Source organism: Anolis carolinensis, unplaced genomic scaffold (genome assembly GCF_035594765.1).
Source record: "Anolis carolinensis isolate JA03-04 unplaced genomic scaffold, rAnoCar3.1.pri scaffold_8, whole genome shotgun sequence".
In the NCBI taxonomy this organism is placed as follows: Eukaryota; Metazoa; Chordata; class Lepidosauria; order Squamata; family Dactyloidae; genus Anolis; species Anolis carolinensis.
Genome location: NW_026943819.1, coordinates 19,549,726 through 19,564,844, shown reverse-complemented (window position 1 = coordinate 19,564,844; position 15,119 = coordinate 19,549,726). Strand labels below are relative to the sequence as shown.

At 41.8% G+C, this 15,119-nt stretch overlaps 1 long non-coding RNA gene across 3 annotated transcripts in view; it reads right to left on the bottom strand.

Moving 5' to 3' along the window:
* Positions 1–6,779: 6,779 nt before the first annotated feature.
* Positions 6,780–15,119, bottom strand: part of LOC134293414 (uncharacterized) — a 478,005-nt gene continuing 469,665 nt past the window's right edge. For all 3 annotated transcript variants that reach the window (XR_010000388.1, XR_010000387.1, XR_010000385.1), the window contains one exon: positions 6,780–11,927. This is a non-coding gene — a long non-coding RNA (uncharacterized LOC134293414). The remainder of the gene's footprint in view (positions 11,928–15,119) is intronic.

The following is a 15,119-nucleotide window of genomic DNA, read 5'->3' as shown; positions in this document are numbered from 1 at the left end:
CTCAAAGCAGAATCCGGGCTTCCCCCAACAGATAGTTTTACATTTACACCAAATGAGTGACTGGTTGCATAATCCTCAGGGACTGTTTCCGAGTCTTACCAGCATATCTTACTTTGTATTTACATTGGCTCTCTTTACGGGTTGAACAGTTCACTATGGAAAAGGATAAGCGGCACAGGCACTTTATGATGCCCCTCCTTTTTGGTGATCTCTTTTAACATTACCCATATATATCATTTTTACCCCGCCCTTCTCACCTGGAGGGACTCAGGGCGGCTTACAACAGTTGGCAAATTACATTGCCCAAAATACATTCAATAAAACAACGACATATTAATAAACAATAAAACAGTACCACATCAATTAAAACTCTAATTAGACTATATTAAACCATGAATTATAAAATTTAAAATGCATGTATAGTTAAATTAATCCACTAACACCTTCATGTGCATCTTGATTCCTAACCTACTGCATCTGCGTAATGTTTGGTAACTGTACAGTAGCAGATAGGAAGGTGCACATACAAAATAAGACTGAATTTTCTGCCAAAAACAAATCCAGTTCCCAAACTGATTGCATCAGCTCAAATCATCTTTCTCAGCTGTTGATAACTGGACACAGGGTATTACTCTATTCATGGTTTGGCTATTTGTCTAGCTCAGTGTTGTCTAACATCAGTGCCTAGCTGAATGATGGAACTCACTGCCAGAAAATGTAATGATGGATGCCAACTTGCACAGTTTTAAAAACAGATTTGATAAATATTTGTGGAGAATGAGGCCCTTGGTGGCTGCTAGCCAAGCTGTATCATCACCAGTGTCAGAAGCAGTATGCCTCTATGTACCATTTGCTAAGGAGTATGAAATCGCGGGAACAGTTGCAAGCAATAACTTTTTAAATGAGAGCATGCAGAGTCTGGTTCAAATTAAGCCCAGCGTGGTGGGGAGTAACCCTCAAGTTCTACATAGCCAAGCTAGGGAATTGATCTTGAAGGACCTTACTGTTGACATAGATGCAGAAGACTAGGGGGTCGTGAGGCTGCAAAATGTGTTTTTTCAGACTCCAGAGGGACAGCAATGCATCAATGTGCCACTCACGTTACCTCATGCTTTTCTCATGGCCATTGAGTTGTGTTTCGTTCTTGAACATTTCTTCCTCTGCCACTGTGAAACCCGAGTCTTCTTTTACACCCTGATATAGATAGCCAGTCTCTTGAGCAAACACATTGAAACATTTAACAAGGACCTGGCTTCTGACCTTCCCTGTTTTGACATGCGGCCTCCCTTCCCGCTATCATACTCTGTCTTGCGCCCCTTCCACAGAGCTGGAGCTAAACTGCGGCACTAATGAGGATAATATTTATGTCGGAAAAACAGCACAATAAATAGTCTGCCTTATTATGTGACTCTCGCCGACCACATTCAGTCTGGGAATATGGCACATGGCAGCAGGTAAGAAAAGTGATGTAAATAAATAAATAAATAAAATAAACAACCCCTTGTTGACACAATATTGGTAAGAGAGGAAATGTTACAAATAGATCTTGCACGTTTATTACAGCAAATGCACTTTGTCAACAATCCATTGTGGAAATCTTCCTGGTAAGGAGGATGACCTTGGCATGCAGGGCTCATGTTATATCCTGTAAAAGTCTGTTTAAAGCCAATTAATCTGGTTGCATTGATGTTCCACTAGATGGCAGCTAAGCACTTCCAAACAATATCCCATTTCCATAAAAGAAGTGTCAAATTTTAATGCCAAATCTTCATTTGATGATCTAGCTGAGGCTCTGACAACTGAGGCGGAGGGATGTGTAGCTGATGAATGTGGCTAGCAGTCAGATGATATACCCTGTTTTACCGAAAATAAGACATCCTCTGAAAGTAAGACCTAGTAGAGGTTTTGCTGAATTGCTAAATATAAGGCCTCCCCTGAAAGTAAGACCTAGCAAAGTTTTTGTTTGGAAGCATGCCCAACGAACAGAATACCAGAGGATCAGTAAATGTACGTACCATAGATTGTTGAACATGGAAATAATGGTAGCAACGAGAAATTCCTGATAGGATTCACAGTTTGTCTGGTTATGCTGGTTTGTGAAGACAACTACTAAATATACTGGGCCGGGCTGTGGCGCAGGCTGGTGAGCAGCCTGCTGCAATAAATCACTCTGACCATGAGGTCATGAGTTCGAGGCCAGCTTGTGGCAGGGTGAGCATCCGTCAATAAAAAAATAAAAAAATAGCCCCTGCTCGTTGCTGACCTAGCAACCCGAAAGATAGTTGCATCTATCAAATAGGAAATAAGGTACCACTTATAAAGTGGGGAGGCAAATTTAACTAATTTACAACATTGGAATGAGGAAGTGCCGTCACAGTGGATGATGAAGCAGCTGCTCCCCGCTATGGCCAGAATCGAACATCCCCTCAGGAGAAGGTTAAATTGCCTCTGCGTCTGTCTCTGTCTCGGTTCTATATGTATATGGGCATTGAATGTTTGCCCTGTATGTATATAATGCGATCCGCTCTGAGTTCCCTTCGGGCTGAGAAGGGCAGAATATAAATCCTGTAAATAAATAAATAAGAAATAAATGTTCATTTTTTTGGTTCAACAATAAATGTGAATTCTTCTTCATGAAAAAATAAGACATCCCCTGAAAATAAGACCTAGCACATCTTTGGGAGAAAAAATTAATATAAGACACTGTCTTATTTTCAGGGAAACAGGGTAACTGTAAAAAAAAAGTTTAGCTTGGCCCCATGTATCAAACCTGCATTGGGGCAGCAAATACTATCAGTCCCAACATTTTGGTAGGAGGAAGGATATTCCTCTGGACTAATGTCTTCTTCTAAGTATGAGCTCATATAACGATCTCCAACAGGATCCTAAAAAGACTGGGCAGAGGATCAATAAGGGGGTATCAGAATGCTAAATTTACAGAAATTGACCCACCCATCCAAGGCAAGCTTTTTGCAATATCCACTGAAACATATACCCTCCCCTCCATTTGCTTGTCCTCAGTGCAATGCAAGAGTATCAGTTCTAAATAAAAACAAGCACACACACAAAAAGAAAAGAAATAAAGTATGGGTCTGGTATCCGTCAGTAATACATGGTTGAACTTACAATGGAAACTGAAAACTGGATAATAGTGAACCACAGATAAACGTAAAGGTTTTCCCTTGACATTAAGTCTAGTCGTTTCTGACTCTGGGGGTTGGTGCTCATCTCCATTTCTAAGCCGAAGAGCCGGCGTTGTCCATAGTCACCTCCTAAGTCATGTGGTCAGCATGACTGCATGGAGTGTCATCACCTTCCTGCCAGAGCAATACCTATTGATCTACTCACATTTGCATGTTTTCGCACTGCTAAGTTGGGAGAAGCTGGGGCTAACAGCAGGAGCTCAATCCGCTCTCTGGATTCAAACCGCTGACTTTCCAGTCAGCAAGTTCAGCAACTCAGCGGTTTAATCTGCTGCACCACCGGAGGTTTCCATAGAAATATTAAAAGTCTAGGAGCAGTCTACATTGTTCACTATGGCAACCACATTGAAGCCAGTCCATGGAATCTTTCATCAAACCCATGTCAAATGAACAAATTAGCATCATATTTATAACCCTGAAGATGGATAAGCAAGGATGGGATTCTGATTTTGCAAAAGTCCCAGTCCTCCGTTTTCTCTGGAAAATCAAAGCAAGAGAGGACCAAAACAGGTGGGCTTCAAGACCTATCCAGACAAGCTCCATCTACCTGGAACGTCAAGGTCCATGGTGGATTGATTATGGGAGTAGGAAGTGAAATCTGACATTGCTGACACACAACACCATCCCCATATCCTGTCTCCTAGACAATGAGAATAAAGATATTTTCAGTGGCCCTGACATTTTTATACCTTTTAATGAAAGGAGGAAACTGAAAAGGTTTTTTTTCCCCCATTGGAAACAGGCTTTTGAAACGGAGGGAACAATGACGTTCACTTACCAGTGTTTCAGGAAGAAAGGAGTATTTGAATCGGAAATTGTAAAAGGAAGAGGACTGGTTTGTTTTAATACAGTCAAGTGAATTCCCCTTTCCCCAGTGAAAAAGTGAGGAGTGGGGAAAATGGGCTGGGGGAGTGGTAGGAACATAGCATTGCAGGAAAATGACATTCACAGAGCAAAAGGGAGTCAAAAGTTTTCAGATGGCAATGGAAGTTGTTGGGGGTGAGTTTTATAGTCGCTTATAACACAACATGTTTTCCTGATCCTCCCACTCTTCCAGTTTGGCAGCAAAAGCCTCAATAAATCCTCTGTTGTCAAAATTCCTCAGCTTTTTAAAAAATTATCCCAGTTTCTCTCTCATCATTTAACTTTCCTCCTTTTTCCTCAGCATACGTCAAATTTTTGGCACACTTTTATTCAGAAGAGCAAAGGAGAGACTTACCATTGCCTTTCCCAGTAAAGGTAAAGGTTTTCCTCTGACATTAAGTATAGTTGTGTCCGACTTTGGGGGTTGGTGCTCATCTCCATTTCTAAGCCAAAGAGCCGGCATTGTCCGTAGACTCCTCCAAAGTCATGTGGCCAGCGTGACTGCATGGAATGTTGTTACCTTCCCGCCGGAGCGGTACCTGTTGATCTAGTCTCATTTGCATGTTTTCGAAGTGCTAAGTTGGCAGAAGCTGGGGCTAACAGCAGGAGCTCACCCTGCTCCCTGTATTTGAACCACAAACCTTTCAGTCAGCAAGTTCAGCTGTCATACCCCAGCCACCTTTGGCTTCTGAACCTGATCCAGAAATGAACTTTGACCAGGATGAAGCTTATTCTGACTTTTTGCCCAGTTCTCCCAGCTCCTTTCAATTACAGCTGCCGGCTGTTGATAGTTCAGATGCTTCCTTAATTGGGAGAGATACGGGAGATGTTACTCCCGTGGCTGAACCAGATGTCCAGAGTTCCTCAGAGAACGTGCCCTTCAACCGAAAGGAGTTTCTGTATCGCCAGAGATCAGAAAAACAAGAGCTTAGAAGGAGTAACTGCTTGGCATCTCGAGGGGATTGTGGATAAGAAGATTCCGTTGGGAACCTTTGGGGAGTTTGGTCTCTCTTCATTGGGATCTGATCTTCGTTCCATAAAAGTGTCTTGCACTGCAAACATCTTGCGGTGTCAACGTAGAGTTTTCCTGAGAACACTTCACCGACTCCAGTTCCCTGATTTCACCAAGCCAAGCCTCCTATTCCTGGCGGCCAAACCGAGCCGCGACTCCCGATTTGAACCGGAGTAAATTCACTTCATTGCCTTGTTCCTGAATCAAGATTGGTTTTAACTCCGTCTTGTTCCTGCCTTGATATCAAAGACTACCTAGTGACTTTGGACCTTGTTCTTTGGACCTTGTTATTCACTCTTGCTTCCTTGTTGTTTTTCCCCGCTCAAGAACTTTCAAACAGTTTTGAGCGTGTTTTGGTTTCTGGACTTTGGACAATAATATTGGACATTTCTCTTCAATTCTTTGGACTAATTCATACCTTTTCATAAAGGACTATTCCTCTCTCATCCCTTCCACTTATTCATTCCTGAATTTATTATTGTTTTAATAAAGATATTATATGATTATTGGTCTCTGTGTGGTTTCCAGTGCTCATGCAGCCTTGGGGTGCAACATCAGCAGCTGAGCGGTTTAACCCACTGTGCCACTGGGGGCTCCTATGCCTTTTCCAGTAGGCTTGAGCAAAAGAAGACTGCTGTAGCCTCTCCTAGCTTGTGTGTTCACTCTTGTTAATAACTGTTGCCATCTTGACCATGATGGTGTTGTTTGGCTATTGTCGTCGTCGTCTCACTCGTTCAGTCATTTTCGACTCTTCATGACCTCATGGACCAGTCCACGCCAGAGCTCCCTGTCAGCCGTCACCGCTCCCAGTTCCTTCAAGGTCAAGCCAGTCACTTCAAGGATACCGTCCATCCATCTTGCCCTTGGTCGGCCTCTCTTCCTTTTTCCTTCCATTTTCCCCAGCATTATGATCTTCTCCAAGCTTTCCTGTCTTCTCATGATGTGACCAAAATACTTCAACTTTGTGTTTGGCTATATCTGCCCAATTTATAATTTGTGAAATGCTGGAAGTATGGTTTTCTAGAATTGTTAGAAAAGGTAAATGTGGTTGGGTTCCCAAAATAGAGGACAAAAGAACACACTCTTCTTCATAATGTGTTTGTATGCTAATGCAGAGGGAAATACATACATTATTGCTATAGTTTAAACAGATCATATACTTCTCTGTGTGCCTGCTCAGTATTGTTCCCAAATTACTTGCCTTTAATACTCTAAAATGCACGAGTTCCCTGGTGGTTTTTGATGTTGACAACCCTGTGATCAAAAATAAAAATGTAAAAATAGCCAGTGTACTGTTGCTTTGTATAGCCTCGCTCAGCTGGGAGGCTTCCAGATGCTCTGAGGCTATGACTCCAATAATTCAGGACCACTAACCATGAAATCTGTAGTTGATGATAACTGTATCCATGTCCAAAATATCGGGAGGGCATCCGATTTGGAGAAGTGATTGAACAGAATGCATTCCCAGGATGCCATCTTTCCTTGAAAGTGACTTGATCACTTTGCTGAGATCTTGACCATGGATATGGCTTCATCCCATGCATTTTGTGAAGGATCAAAGGAAGCCTCCGTTATTTCAATGTCACACCTGATGCAATCAGATGCATTTACAAGACATAATTTGATGCATGCCACACCACTCATCTGTTCAGTTTCCTTTTCCCCAGCTTTTTTGAAGAAGGCACGTCAGACACCAACGCAACCAGATTGAAACCATTATATTTGCCCAAACATTTTACATTCTGCTAGTTTCAGCTCATAAAAGCACTACTCTGTTATTAATTTAGATGTTAATATTTCTCATTATACAATAGATTTCAAATGTAAATATACAAACATACTCCTTGAGATCAATTGAGTTTAAATAGGAGGCAGAGGGTACAGCTTATACATTCTTTTCTTTTTTTTGATAATTTTTATTCAGATTTTAAACACTTTACATAAAAGATATATATAAGGAAAAAGGGAAAGCAAGGGGAGAAAAGAAATGGAGAAAGAAAAGAACAAAGGATAATAGTAAGTAAAGATATAGAGAGATTTATGGGGAAAAGAAAGAGAGTGAAGAGGAGAAAGAAAAGAGAAATAAAGAAAGAAGAAGGAGGGGAAAGGGGTAAAAGTTTTTGTCTTCTGTTTTCTACTCTTCGTGGATATACTCAAATATTTATATTGGCTTTTCTTGTTTGTTGGTCTCCATTTTATTTGGATTCCCGGGATCCTCCTTTTCATTCCTTCTCGTCCTTTGCTTGTTTTCTATATTTATCGTATTAATTCCAGTCTGTATTTTATTGGTTTGCCTCTGTTTTCTTTCAATAAATATGTTAATCTATCCATATCAAAAATTTCATCAAGATTCTCTAACCAGAGGCCTTTCGCTGGTATTTCTTCCGATTTCCAATGTCGAGCAAAGGTTATTCTTGCCGCCGATTATATGTAAGTAAATAAAATGTCGTCATTTTTGGCAAAAGTTGATATGCTATCTGTTAATCCAAGAAGATAAAATTCTGTCTTCATCGGAAATAATTTTTTCTAGAATTTTTTGTGATTTTTCATGCACATCTTTCCAATATTTAACTGTTTCTGAACAGGTCCACCATGTATGGAAGTAAGTTCCCTCTTGTGATTTACATTTCCAGCATTTATTTTGAATATTTTTGTACATTAATCCTAATTTTTTTGGTATGATATACCACCTGTGGAATATCTTAAACCAATTTTCCTGGAGATCAGAGGTGTATGTATATTTTATTTTCATTTTCCAAATCTTTTCCCATTCAATGTTCTTATCTCCAATGTTCTTAGCCCATTTTAACATGCAGTTCTTAACTACTTCCGGTTCAGTAGACCACTCCAACAAGATTTTGTATATCTTAGTGATTTCTTTCCTGTCATTTTGTATTAATTTATCCCCCCAAAAAATCCTTTATTGTTAAAGCCCACTGCTTTATACATTCTTAAGAGGATATAAACACCATCAGTCATCATACCGAATGAGTGCTGAGCCAGAATACAATATTTTGTCTTATTTTAAGATTATTCTTTACCAGCCACATTTGGACAACTGGGTGAATCTCCACATCAGCTCATATTGCACACAATATGCTGGCCATTTAAGTGGCCCCTGGAAATGATAATCTGGATGCAAATAATTCCCACCTGCCTGTGAGTGCCAGGCAATGTGCTGAAATGTCACCCAGGTTTCCATCTGCTCTCTCCACATTTTGCTCAGCCCATGATTCATGTACCAGGAAAGAAAAGAGAAGGTGAAAATGAGACCCAGAAGGGTAAAAGAAGAGAAAAAGCACAACACGGGAAGCCAAGAGAAGTTAGAAGGGGCAGAAAGCAGGTGTAGCAATAAATTCCATGTCAGGAACAGACATATGGATAAACACTCTCGCAGAAGATTTATGAGCCATGGCAACAGATATTGGGAAATATACATTTTTGGCTATGGTTTCCAGCATCCTCTAGCCAACATCACAACTGGCAATGCCATACTAAGTTGGTATTTAGGAAGCTATAATAAAAAAGCCTACTTTTTAGAAGCTCTGCCCTGTAGCATTACATAGACAGATTTTTTAATCAGAAGAAGATTAAGACTTGAGGGAAATAGATAAGGTCTTGTAGTGTAAAGATATATTACGGAGTACTAAAATTAGGGTTGCCCATGCCAATTTATTCCAATTTCTGTGTATGGTTAAGAAATAGGCAAATCCACTCATTTGAAATGTGGTGCTGAAGGTTTAATTCTATAGATATAATTCAGAACAAAACACAAATAGTGTTAACAACATGGCTGAAATGTACAACATGATTCTCTCCAATGCTGGGAGTTACTATTTGGCCAGTGCAAAGGAGGGAAAATTTCTTTTCAGTCTTTGAAAAATGTACTAACACTCACAAATTGTTAAGTTCGTGATGGAAATAATTTAATAGAAAAGAAACTGAACAAAAAAGAAAGAAAATTCTCTTCCTAGTGCAGGCTTTTTCCACCTTTAATTTAAATTTCCATTGAGCTAGTTCTGATCTGTATAAAAGGTAAAGGTTTCCCCTGACATTAAGTCCAGTCATGTCCGACTCTGGGGGTTGGTGCTCATCTCCATTTCTAAGCCGAAGAGCCGGCGTTGTCCGTAGACTCCTCCAAGGTCATGTGGCTGGCATGACTGCATGGAGCGCTGTTACCTTCCCGCCGCTCCATCGCCGGAGCCCCCGGTGGCCAAGGGGATAAAAGCCTCGTAACTTGAAGGTTGGGTTGCTGACCTGAAAGCTGCCAGGTTCGAATACCAACCGGGGAGAGTGCGGATGAGCTCCCTCTATCAGCTCCAGCTCCATGCGGGGACATGAGAGAAGCCTCCCACAAGGATGATAAAACATCAAAACATCCGGGCGTCCCCTGGGCAACGTCCTTGCAGACAGCCAATGCTCTCACTCCAGAAGCAACTCCGGTTGCTCCTGACACGAAAAAAAAAAACCTTCCTGCCAGAGCGGTACCTATTGATCTACTCACATGTTTTCAAACTGCTAGGTTGGCAGAAGCTAGAGCTAATAGCGGGCGCTCACTCCACTCCTGGGATTTGAACCTGGGACCTTTTGGTCTGCAAGTTCAGCAGCTCAGTGCTTTAACACACTTCGCCACTGGGGCTCTTCTGATCTGTATACAACAGTGAAATTCTTCTACGTTTAAGTAAATGTCAGCTCAGTTTTCTGACCATTTCCACCAATTTTGTCAGGTCTAAATAGACCAAAAGCACTACATCTTGTCCAATCCTGGAAACAAAGCAGAGTCAGCCCTGGTTAGTACTTGGATGAAAGACTGTCAATGAATACCGAGTGCTGTAGGCTATCTTTCAAATAAAGGAACTGGCAAAACCATCACAGAGTGTTCTTGTTTTAGAAAACCCTCTGAAATTCATGAGATCACAGTTGATCAATGGGAGGCTGAAGGCATAGATGCATCCGCGTGCACACTTTACATTTCATGGAATTCATGTGAACAGTGGTTGTTATATCATCTTTTAGGAAGCTTTTCTTGCTTAAGGGAAAGCTGGCCACAATTTCCAAGACCTGTGGTGTTACCATTGTCATAGCAGCTAAAGATGGAGAAAGGCTATCTGGGGAAAAATGAAGATTTGCCATCAAAAGTTTACACTTCTAGGGAAACTGGATATTGTTTGGAAGTGCTTAGCTGCCATCTAGTGGAACATCAAGGCAACCAAATTAATTGATTTTAAACAGATTTCCACAGGATGTAATAGTATCCCTGCATGCCAAGGTCATCGTCACAGCAGAGACATGGGCTGAGACTTCAAAGTTTTCAAACTTTAGGTGCAACTGACGTGATGCCTGTGGGAGATTTTATGGTTCTTCCTTCATTCTAACCATCGCCAGTGCCTACAGGTTGAGACCAGATGGCCCATCTCACTAGCCGTATTGAGTTCACGGGGAGGAACTCTGCAATAGTAATCCTGTGGAGACAGAATGATTTAGAGGACATAGATAGCAAGCTGTTATGAATAGTAACCATGCGGACTGCATTCAACTCTTGACTGCTGCAGCGAAGAGTTTGACAGAACCCAACCAACAGCTTCTACTATACAATATTAGTGTATGTGACCACATAATTCAACAGGCTATATTTCAGAGGAAGGAACTATGAAAACCACTTCTGAATATTCCTTGCCATACATAGACAAATGGATGGCGTTGTACACATGCACATGAAAACTAGGAAATAAGGTACCACTTATAAGTGGGGAGGCAAGTTTAACTAATTTACGACTTGGAATGAGGAAGTGCCATCAGAGTGGATGATGAAGCAGCTGCTCCCCCTGTGGCCAGAATCGAACATCCCCTCAGGAGAAGGTTAAATTGCCTCTGCGTCTGTCTGTGTCTCTGTTTGATGTGTTTATGGGCATTGGCCTATATCCCAGGATCTGATCCCAGGTTTTCTGTTTATCCCAGATTATCTGGCAGTGCAGACTCATATAATCTAGTTTAAAGCAGAAAATGTGGATTCTTTTTTTCATGTCAGGAGTGACTTGAGAAACTGCAAGTCGCTTCTGGTGTGAGAGAATTGGCTGTCTGCAGATATATTGCCCAGGAGATGCCCGGGATGTTTTTGATGTTTTTACCATCCTTGTGGGAGGCTTCTCTAATGTCCCCGCATGGAGCTGGAGCTGATAGAGGGAGCTCATCCGCAGTCTTCCTGGGTTGGATTCAAACCAGCAACCTTCAGGTCAGCAGTCCTGTTGGCACGAGGGTTTAATCTACTACACCACCGGGCGCTCCTAGGGATCCGATCTTGGGATACAGGGCCTAACTGGAAGGTCCCTATATCAGTGTCGTCAGCATTTACTTTGAAGTTATATAATCCCACCAAAGGTTATTATTTTTGTTTTCTTGATGTTAACCTGCAATCCAGCTTCTTGCACTTCCTTCCTTGACATTCTTTCCTTCTTTCTCAGTATACATCCTTGAAATATTCCACCAGGAGGCAGCAGAATCACGTCCAAAACAGTTAGCTGTGCCTTCCAGATTTGGATCTCTCTTGTCCGGCTTTCTACTGAGGGAAGTTCTTGCAGACAATTGCCTGGCCCTGCCAAGAACGCCAGGTTAACAGGCTAAGTCAGTTTAATTTTCTTGGGGAAACAGTTGCAGATCAGATAAGGAGCAGCTGGTTTCGGAGCAGCGAGGCTGAAGCAAGAAAAGAAAAAATAACAACACACTGCCTGATAACGTCCAAGGAGAGATACACACTCACACTTGGAAGTCCAATGGGGTTGTTGCGCTGGATCTTCAGTTGCACAACATCAGCTTGTGTCAAAAGGGGGTCGGAAGCCTTCTCCCACAGGCTGCGAAAAAAGGGGAAAGAGTTTCCAGATAAGAATTCAAAGATACAGAGAAAGCTGTTTCTGTTTACACTGTTGCAAGTGCAAAAGCTTGCATCTAAGCAAGAGAGTTGTGAAGGAACCCACAAGAGTGCCATAAATGATACAGACCAAACTTATGGCTAATGTTAGTCATGCACTGTCACCTCCTATTCACGTTGTGATTTTCCTCATTTATCATTTAGTCTCAATGTAGCTGGAATCAGCAGTCTGGTTTGTCTGTTTTCATAACAAACCAGAGGAGAAAAGAATGGGTTATTTCTTGAAGGTTACCTTCTCTGGTTTATTGGGAGAAAAAGGAAGCAGAGAGATCGTTGCAGCTGCACTTTTTTCCCCCCCCATGTCAGGAGTAACCTGAGTTGCTTCTGGAGTGAGAGAATTGGCCGTCTGCAAGGACGTTGCCCAAAGGATGCCCGGATGTTTTGATGTTTTACCATCCTTGTGGGAGGCCTCTCTCATGTCCCCGCATGGAGCTGGAGCTGATAGAGGGAATTCATCCACGCTCTCCCCGGGTGGGATTCGAACCTGGCAGCTTTCAGGTCAGCAACCCAACCTTCAAGTCACAAGGCTTTTATCCCCTAGGCCACCGGAGGCTCCTAGCTGCACTGGGAGGACATGATAAACCACACAGGGAAGGTCTGCTTTTTAAAACCGGTGTCATTACAAGTAGGAGTGATTGTGTGGTGTGCAATGCCTTAATACACTGCCCAGAACAAATTGTCTGGGGCATGCAGACAAGGCGGATGCAGCAACAGGACTGAACAGAAGTTTTTGGCTTGACTCATATACAAGATGGGGCCTTTCACGCCACATAATTACAGTGCTAAGATTCCAGTTTAATTGCCCTGCCTGCATCCTAAGAGATCTTGGGGTTTGTGGTTTGAGACACTTGAGCTTTCTGGCTGAGAATTCTAAATCCCTTGCCCTTAAACGACAAATTTCCACAGGACAGAACCATAACAGCTAACAATCTTTATGTGCTGTGAAAGGGACCCAGAGTAGGGACAATGCAACCCATGAGTCACATATGGTTCCACAGGGCCATTTTTAGCCCCTCCCGCAATTGTTTATCTTCTTTAAAAGCTTCAAAATGTGACCACGTCATGCTTTGGCAGCTTGTGCCAGCTGAACTGTTGACCTGAAGGTTGGGTTGCTGACTTGAAGGTTGCCGGTTCGAATCTGAGAGATGGGGTCTGTCAGCTCCAGGTTGCGGGGATATGGGAGAAGTCTCCCAACAGGATGGTAACACATCTGGGTATCCACTGGGCAATGTCTCTGCAGACGGCCAATTCTCTCACACCAGAAGCGACTTGCAGTTTTTTCTCAAGTCACTTCTGACACGATAAAAACTCCTTTTGTTTAACAAATAACTAAAACTATAAGTTGTCCTTTGTGTTCCTTCCTGATTGAATAAATGTTCCTCCTAGACCTAAAAGCAGGCCAGAAGGTAATAAAACCAGCAAAACAGCCCCTGAAATCAGTATGTGTCCTCCCAGGTAAATTCTTTTTTTGTGAAAACAAATTGAGGGGCATAGCAAAAAGTGCACATGGCCCAAAGACAAAGATACCATGTTTCTGGGCATATTAAAATTAGTACATAGGAAATTATACTTCCCCTCTTGCCAATACAGAAGTGAATTTCAGTAAGGAAGAGAGTAGTCAGAAGAAATAAAAAATGATTTGTAGCTAGATAAAAAAAACAAGTAAGAGAAACTCACTTTTCCTTCTTGTATTTTGTTCAAACTTTACTTTTATACATTTTAGGCCCCTTCCACACTAATATATAATCCAGATTACCAAATCAGATAATCCAGATGCTTTGAACTGGATTATATGAGTTCATACTGCAATATAATCTAGTTCAAAGCAGAAATCTGGATTTTATATGACAGTGTAGAAGGGGCCTTTGTCTGACTCTCTAATCCAAATTGTCCTAATCATTGGGCTGCCTTATTGCTTAGTCCCAGTAACAGCAGAGCAGCTGAATCAACCACTGAACAGTGAATCAACATATAGATAAATCACATTGATTCATTGTGTCCAAGCTGTTCTGAAAGTACAAATAGGCTTCAGGCTATTATGGTTTCTCTGAAATTCCTTTATTCCCTTCTGGCTTCTGCTTTATGCTATGATCTCAGAGGTTTGATTCCCTGTTTCTCATCTGTGATTTGAACAAATCTTTACATGAATTGCATTGGTGCATGGCTTTAGATCATGTTGGCTTACACCTTCTAATTTTAGTAGATTGGGCCTGTGCATTAAGAATCACAGGCAAGTCAGGATTCCCATGGATCCATGGTTCGTAGTGCTTTGTAACAATGATTTATGCCTTAGAAGAAGGTTGGAGTAAGGGTGAGCTGTGAACATGGCTGTCAAGTCTCCTAGGCTCTCCATACCTCTTCCAAGTCCCTGCCTGACCCCAAGAAACAAATACAGTAGAGTCTCACTTATCCAACATAAATGGGCCGGCAGACTGTTGGATAAGCTAATATGTTGGATAATAAGGAGGGATTAAGGAAAAGCCTATTAAACATCAAATTAGGTTATGATTTTACATATTAAGCACCAAAACATCATGTTATACAACAAATTTGACAGAAAAAGTAGTTCAATACGCAGTAATGCTATGTAGTAATTACTGTATTTATTTATTTATTTATTTACAGTATTTATATTCCGCCCTTCTCACCCCGAAGGGGACTCAGGGCGGATTACAATGAACACATATATGGCAAACATTCAATGCCAACAGACAAACAACATACATTAGACAGACTCAGAGGCATTTTTAACATTTTTCCAGCTTCACGATTCCAGCCACAGGGGGAGCTGTTGCTTCACCATCCAGAAGTGGCTGTACTTCCTCATTCCTTTCCTTGTGTTTTGCTGGCAGTTTTATGGTGTTGTAAATTAGCCTCCCGCATAAAGCGTCCCTAAATTTCCCTAATTGACAGGTGCAACTGTCTTTCGGGGCTGCATAGGTCAACAGCAAGCCAGGGCTATTAATGGTCGGAGGCTTAACCCGACCCGGGCTTCGAACTCATGACCTCTCGGTCAGTAGTGATTTATAGCAGCTGATTACTAGCCAGCTGCGCCACAGCCCAGCCCCGCTGTTTTTTTACTAGCCAGTTGCACCACAGCCCGGCCAAACTTTTG